Raw genomic sequence first — 7,825 nt, 5'->3', positions numbered from 1 at the left:
TAGGCTAATTTTGTTAGATAGGAATTTTGGGTTTTCATGAGCTGTATGCCAAAATCATCCGTATTAAGACAATAAAAGATCTGAAATATTTCAGTTAGTGTGCAATGAATCTAAAATATATGAATGTTCAAGTTTTATCATTACATAATGGAAAATAATGAACTTTATCACAATATGCTAATATTGAAAAGGACCGGTATAGCGCTAATTCACAACACATGTCATCTCAAGGCACTTAACAGTTCACCAGATCATCAGTCTTATGATTTCCTTTTAAAGAATGGATTTCTTCTTGCAACTTTTAGAAAGTTATTGGTATCTATTAATAATTGTCCTGTAAACCCTCACTATTTTTGGTAACTATTTAAAAACTCCACTTTGCAAAAAAACAAAGCAAAATTCTAGGGTCAAATGTTGTCTGTAGGGTCTGCAAGGTCCACCGCTGTCTTGAAGCTGAGTTTAGTTTATAAAATACCTCGAGTAATGTTGCCTATACTGTGTTTGATATGTTACCTACTGTAAATTAGGTTTTTTTTTAAAGTTAATAAGTTAAAAACTTAACAAGCCAAGTAAAACATTAAAAACTGTATTTTAAAAAGTAAATAAGCACTCTCTGGATTTTTTCTTTTTACCACATTAGGGCAAATAACTGTTTTGGGTAATTACATTGACCCTGAGTTTCTAATGAAACATTTTTCAGATCATTTCCCAATATTATTCTTGACTTAAAAAAATTTTGAGTTTCAAAGTATTTCACTAAGTGCCCTATAAAGGTTTAATCTTTCCCCCCTGTAGATATGTAATTTATTCTCTCCTTGTTCAGTCTGTCAGTAATTTAGTGTTCATCTTGTGCCATACTTTTTCCATTTTTAATACAAGACTAAACATTGAAAGCTAAGAATGTTGTTTAACAACCCAACTCTGCTTTGAACGTCTTTACCGCTTTATCTCTAACACATGTGACGCATTTCATGATCTTCATGATGCCATTTGTTCATCTGTCATTTAAGCGCTTCAACAAACTGCTGAGGGCTTCAAATAATAGGTTTATTAATGGCTGGACTAAATAAATAAAGACAAGTGTAACTAGTTATGAAGAATTTTAGATAGTAATAATACATTTAAAAGGGATGAATATAAACACAATATTTTTAATTATTTCTCATAAAAAAAACAACAACAACAAACCAATAAACAAAACAAATAATGAGAAATGAGCCATCCTTTCCTTTCCATGTTATGATTATATGCTACTTGGGGAATATGTCAAAAGTTAAATTAAAATCAAGAAAAATGTGAAACAGCTCAAATGGTCCAATTTCTTTTGCAACATTTTCTACAAAATGCATACTCATCTAAAAAATTTGTTGCTTTGTGCGTTTTCAAAAAAATTAAAAATGTACTTAAAAAAAAAAAAGCAACATTAGCTCCTGTGCGTGAGAGACTTTGTATGACATGAAATGCCCGTTTACTTGAAATCATCCTTGTGACGGCGTGTTTGCTCTGATGGTGCCAGCTCCAAAGGGTGTGGCCACAGGTGAGATAGAATGGAGTCCTCTCACCAACATTAGGTAGTAAACAACAATGCTAGAGGGCGAAATGCACCAGTTGACGACCCCGCATTAAAAAAAAAAAAAGGTGCAAGTGATTTGAAATTATTGCTAAAGAGACAAACTTGGAACTTCTGAATCAAACCGGTTATTCAAATGAATAGTCGTTAATACATGCAAATTTAGAAGACATATAGTCAATCCAAAAGGAAGTATAGAGTTTTTTTGCATGGCAAAGATTGTGCGACCATCTGTAAGATTTTGTTATTAACAAAACTCCAGCATAAGCAGCTGACAAAAAAGTCCCTCTATGTATAAATGCTTATGGGTGATGCTGCAGTCACATGATGCTTTATCCAAAATCCTGTCAATTTGAATAAAATTAAGCATGAAACCTGAGCTGGCAGACAAGTTCATCTTCTACACACATACCCACCACCCGCAGACCAGACATTATGGCTTGAGAAAAAGAAGTAAAACACCCAAAGCATTTCTCTGAAAAAAAAAAACTGCTGACTCTGAAGAGCCTTATTGCATGAGCAGGATTGTAAGCCACAGCCTGACCTGCTCCAAGCTGAAGGCTCGATTTCTTTTAAATCACGTGACTTGAAAGAAACAACTCCTGCAGTATTACTTTGCACCAGTAGGTGGAGCTGCTGCAGCCGAGTGCAGGCTGAACCATTTATAAGAAATGCCTCTGGAATTGGAAATCCAGTCTTTCCACTTCCATAAAGAAAGGAGCTTTCATTGAAACTAGACTCTAATAAGTTTACCTTAAATGTACCACATGCAAATATGGATTTTCTCCCCAAAATATAGGATTTATCATATATAAGCTTAATATTTGATAAGGAATTTAAAAGGATAGAAATACAATTGATCAGTCTTAAACAACTACACCAGATGCATTATTTTAAAACTATATTGAGAAAACAACATGCCATGAGCCAAGAGAAGTTTCATCCCATTCTATTGAATACAATTTTTAATGTATTTATAGTATCTACATAACTTTGTTTATACTAATGAGTGCTTTGCAATCTATTTTATTACAAAGTATCGAAACCTTAGAAAACATCAAAATGGATCACAAAAAAATGTTTATGGTATTTCATCTTATCCAAGCTGTTCTTGGAGAATTCCCCTCCATATCAACCAGTAATATATTTTTGAGGTGTTTAAAGTCCACGGTTGAAGTGTTTAACTGAGTTAATATGCAATGAATATCACTCAACAGAATGATACATGCATAAAATAGTAAAGAAAAACAGAACAAACAGACCTAATTCGGTAAAAGGTGAGGGACCTTTATTGTATTTATTTTTATAAGTCCCCCCCCCATGTATTGTTGATGTATCCAAGGCAGCCGGTTATCTACCCTGAGCCTCGCCATCACTAGATGTCATCCACTGTCTGATGAGGACTGATAAGGAAGTATTTGGCTGCAAAACAGATTCTGAGGAAGCGAGATGCAGACATACCTCAGCTTGGTAAAGTCTACCAACTGTGACAAAAACACAACATTCACTACCTCTGGAGGACAGAGGTTTAAAGTATTCGCTGTCATTTGGCTGATAGCCGTCTTTAAAAGGTGCGGTATGAACGGGTGGAGATATGAGGAAGTTTGCTGCCTTTTACATTCACATGTCTAGAATGCAGCTATGTAAATATCAATCCGGGCTTGTTGGGTTCAAAGTAGTCACAAACTAACGACACAGCCCACTTCCTGTTCAGACTGTATGCCTCTCAGATAACCTCATTTGATCTGCAACTTCAGTACCATAAACAAAGGTTATAAAAGTGTTTTATATCTCTTTTATTTTGTTTACATTTCCAAACATAAATATGCAAAAATGCTGACAACGCAAATAAAAAAATATATATAAAAAATATTCTATCAACTCTAAAAATGAAGCCACCCGATTTTTCCCACGACTTAAATGTTTCAAGCCACAGTAGGTGATTTTCTGTAGTTTGGCGCCACCTAGTGACACTTTGGTCAACTGTCTCAAGGTCTAAATAGACAGATGTGGGGAAAAAAAGGCCACTTCTGTTTACTTCAGTTTCTTCTAATGATATATTGACTGAAAAATGCAAAAGTCCTGACTTTCCATCTAGTGTTGGAGCAGACATGATCGGTTTATCAACATGTCAAAATCTTCAAGTAGAATAAGGGAGTTTCAACTCAGCCTAAACGATAAAGAATTATTAACACTATCATGTGTCACTTTACGACTTTATTGTTGCTGCTGGTAAACTTAAATGAGGACACGTCTGGTAAATTGTAAAGTTACTTTCATGAATCTGTAAAGTCTTATCTCACTAGATAAGAGATAACGTTGTTTTTGGTAACAGTTGGTGGTTGCTAACCTGTTTTAAATGACGTGTTTTTCAGATTTTTAACTTAAAAAGTTAAACATGCATATAGTTAACTTCAAGTACTACACCCCCCCACCCCCAATAAATACATAAAAGTAGACTACATCCTAAAATGCTTCCATTGTTTATAACTGGGAGAAAAATATGCATTGTTTAAAGAACATATTACATTTTTGACTATCTTTACAAGTTTGTCCATAAATTTGCAATGATTTTATAGCTATTTTGAGTGCACCTGCTGTCTACAGACCAAGAGCAATTCTTAATATAGTATAATCCACTGTATAAATCATAGTAAGCTATATGTGGAGTGGAAAATAAATATATATATATATATATATATATATATTTTTTTTTTCCCCACTCCACATATAGCTTAGTATGATTTATACAGTGGATTATATTATCTATAGGTTAAAATGAACAGCGTAAATTCAACTTGCTCTTAAAGATCTATAAAAGCTAAAAACTGCACAGATATATTCAATATAATCTGCAGGCCGATTTTAGCCACTGTTTCATTAATCGACATCGGCCAAAATGTGCCCAGTAAAAAGTTCTATTTTTGCTGCAAAAAGATGAAAGAAACTTTGGCTGAGTGTTGATTTGTTTCTTCGCTTCATGAAGGATACAGCATCTGCAGTGCTCCAGGACCAGCCAGTCAGGAAAAACACTACAAATTTGAGGCAATATCTAAATAAGCACCACGAAACAGTATTCTATTTACATTCATGTTAAGACTGCTCAAATTAAAGTTGCTTATTTTATTTCCATAGTCTGTTTTCTGTTTCTTTTTCTTGAATGATATTGTTGGTTGTTATAAGAATTTGAGTTGGACAGAGCATATCCTGTGTCTGTCCATGTTCAGCTTTTTTAATATGGAGTATGTATCGAATATCGTGTTTTTAAGTCCCCAGTATCAACCCTCTAATTTTCAAGGCAGAAGGTATGGAGCCAGAAGAGTCTCAATATTCACAAAGTCACATATGTGATTCACAAACACACAGGACCAGTTTCTCACATTCCAACAAGCACATACAATTTACACATTCACAAGATAAGATCCACAAAGGTAATTGTGATGTATACACAATTATATTTGATTTATAACATACCAGCTGTCCAGTTGGACATCACTGCATTTGTGTGTGGATTTTTTAGACTCACCTAACTGACTTGATGCACAAATGCATTTTGTTTTTTTTAAACATGCAATGGTTTACAACCAATTCTATAATTCCATTGCTAAGCCAGTCATATCAATTACCTCATGGGCGGTGACTTTGTTGTATGGAAGGGTTGGATTTCTGAGGTGAAGACTAACCACATGGACATCCCATACCATATTTGGACGCTATATCCTGTTTAACTGCAGTTTTCCATGTTTTGCTGTTTTTTTTTTATTTTTATTTAAAAGTCTACATTGGCTTCTATTGCTTACATTTTTTTAAAGATAATGTTTTATAAAATTATATTAAAACACAACAGGTCCTCTTTAAAACCCCAATAAAGTAATGAAATTAAGAACTAAGGAATTCTATAGAGGTTTGTGGGTGGCTTTTAATAAGTCTGTTTAAATTAACCCCTAAAACAGTTGCCTCACGTAGCTTCCAGAATTGACCTTACCTCCACTCTGCAATCAAACTTCCAGGTTAGCCTCAAGAGCTAGACCTAACCTCCTACCGCCTCTGCCCAGCTGATGTGACATCTGCCAGGCATCTGGCTCATATGTACCGCCATCCTCCTCCAGACCCCCGAAAGTTAGTGCAGAGACAGAGCAAGAAAGACCTCTCTAACCGTACCTCACTCTGGACGAAGAGAGCTGACAGGAAATGAGGCAAGATCCTACTCTTCTGTTCATTGGCTTATATTGGCTAAAAAAAAATGACATTACCTAAATTATTGCAATCATAGCTTGTTATAAAAAAAAAAAAAATGCATTTGTGCATCAAGTCACATCCGATGAGTCTCAAAAATCCACACTCAAATGCAATGCAACCCAGACCACGGCTAGTTTATTAATAAAGATATAATTGTGCAAACATCACAATTACCTTTGTTTATCTTATCTTGTGAATGTCAATTCTATGTGGTTGTTGGAATCATTATGTGCTTGTGTGGATCTTGTGCTGTGCAAGTGTGGATCTTGTCTTGTGTATAATTGGACTGTCCTTTGCGTTTGAGATCACATATGCCAGTTTGTGAATCTTTGAGACTGTTCTAGCCCGATAAAGAAGAGCTTATCTATATATAAATCACTTCAGCAGGACAATTCAAAGTGCTTTACATGAAGAAACTGTAGAAAAAAAACAGAAAAGTAGACTGAAGTGGCATATAAGGAGGAAACTTAAAAATATATAACTTAATATTGAGGACAATACAAATCAACTAATCTGATCAAATGATTAATAACTGATAAAGCATGTAAATGTATGAATATTCTAATTCAATTGTTAATGCAGAATCTAGTTTATTAATTTAGAATTTTTATAATAAAAATAAATTATTAATTTATCTGTGTAATGTTATGGAAACCATGAAACAAAAAAACAAGCATTGAATAAAAAAATCACAATGGAAAAAACAACCTCATTTGTAGTGTAATTTTTTTCTTGCAACAATAAAGCCTATTGGGCTAATTTGATTGTTAATAATGTTAATTTAGCTAAGATCACTGTTATTCTGAGTGAATTAGAAGATCTGGAATGGTGCTTGAAACCTTTGTGAAAACAAATGCATTCAACCATTTGCAGCAAAATAATGTTACAGAACAAAAAAAAGCAGTTTAATTTCTCCGTGTAAGTTAAATATCTCATTAGGGATTGTGCAGAGTTGATAACAAATTACATCCATCTTCTGCTTATTCCGTCAGGGCCAGTGGCTATCTCCAGCAGTCTAGGGGCAAGAGGGGTGGTACACCCTTGACAGGTCAACTGTCTGTTGCAGAGCAACACAGGAATACACAAACAAGCACATTCACACACTCACACATAAGGACAATTTAGAGAAGCCAATTAACCTGACAGTTTTACCCGGAATACCCGGAGAGAACGCAAACATGCACAGGGAGAACACGCAAATGCCATGCAGAAAGACCCCGGGCCAAGATTGAATCCAGAACCTTCTTTCCGCAAGGCAGCAGTGCTGCAAACTGCACAACAGTGCAGCCCACTGTGTGACTTTGTGGACTCATAATGAGGTGATGACTTTTGGAAACAGGCCAGGGGTAGAGAAGGGAACTGCGTAAGCAGCTTTGCTCAAGATAAACATCAAATGAAGAATGATTGGTTAATTCATTCTGATTTCATCAACTAATCAAAATTACCAAATTGATTGAAGGTCAGAAAGTTCAAGAATTGGACTAAGGGTGAATAGAGTAAACATCCCCCTTGATTTTAAGCATTCTTAGACTGCTTGGGACATCTTGCATTCAGATATGCATTTCAAATATCATGTTGATAGTAAAAAATACTGAAACCATTCATGTGTAATCCTTGTCCAAAGGAGTGGGATCAGTTTTGTCTGTTATGAGAAAAGAAACTGATCAATAGAAAAATCTTGTGATGAACACCGCTCTTCCTCACAGAATAGATGTCACGCAACTGCTACCCAAAGGCTCCCCTTATCATTTATTATTATTTCTAAAGCCTACATTTCTCACCAGTCTATAAAATGCATGAAGTGTCATTTTGGTGACTAACAAAGAAACATCTAACAGAAAGATCCAAGACTAAAACGGCAATAAATTTAAGTTCTCTATAATTTTTATATTTCTTATTACATATTTATATTTATCTTTTACAAGAATAGATTGCATTGCAGCATCTTACTGGTTAACAAGGCTTGCATTGTGTTAAACAAATTTATGAAAATGCATATTAATAGGCGTGATTATG

Source organism: Cyprinodon variegatus, unplaced genomic scaffold (assembly GCF_000732505.1).
Source record: "Cyprinodon variegatus isolate N-32 unplaced genomic scaffold, C_variegatus-1.0 Scaffold36, whole genome shotgun sequence".
In the NCBI taxonomy this organism is placed as follows: domain Eukaryota; kingdom Metazoa; phylum Chordata; class Actinopteri; order Cyprinodontiformes; family Cyprinodontidae; genus Cyprinodon; species Cyprinodon variegatus.
Note: the sequence above shows the minus strand (reverse complement) of the source record.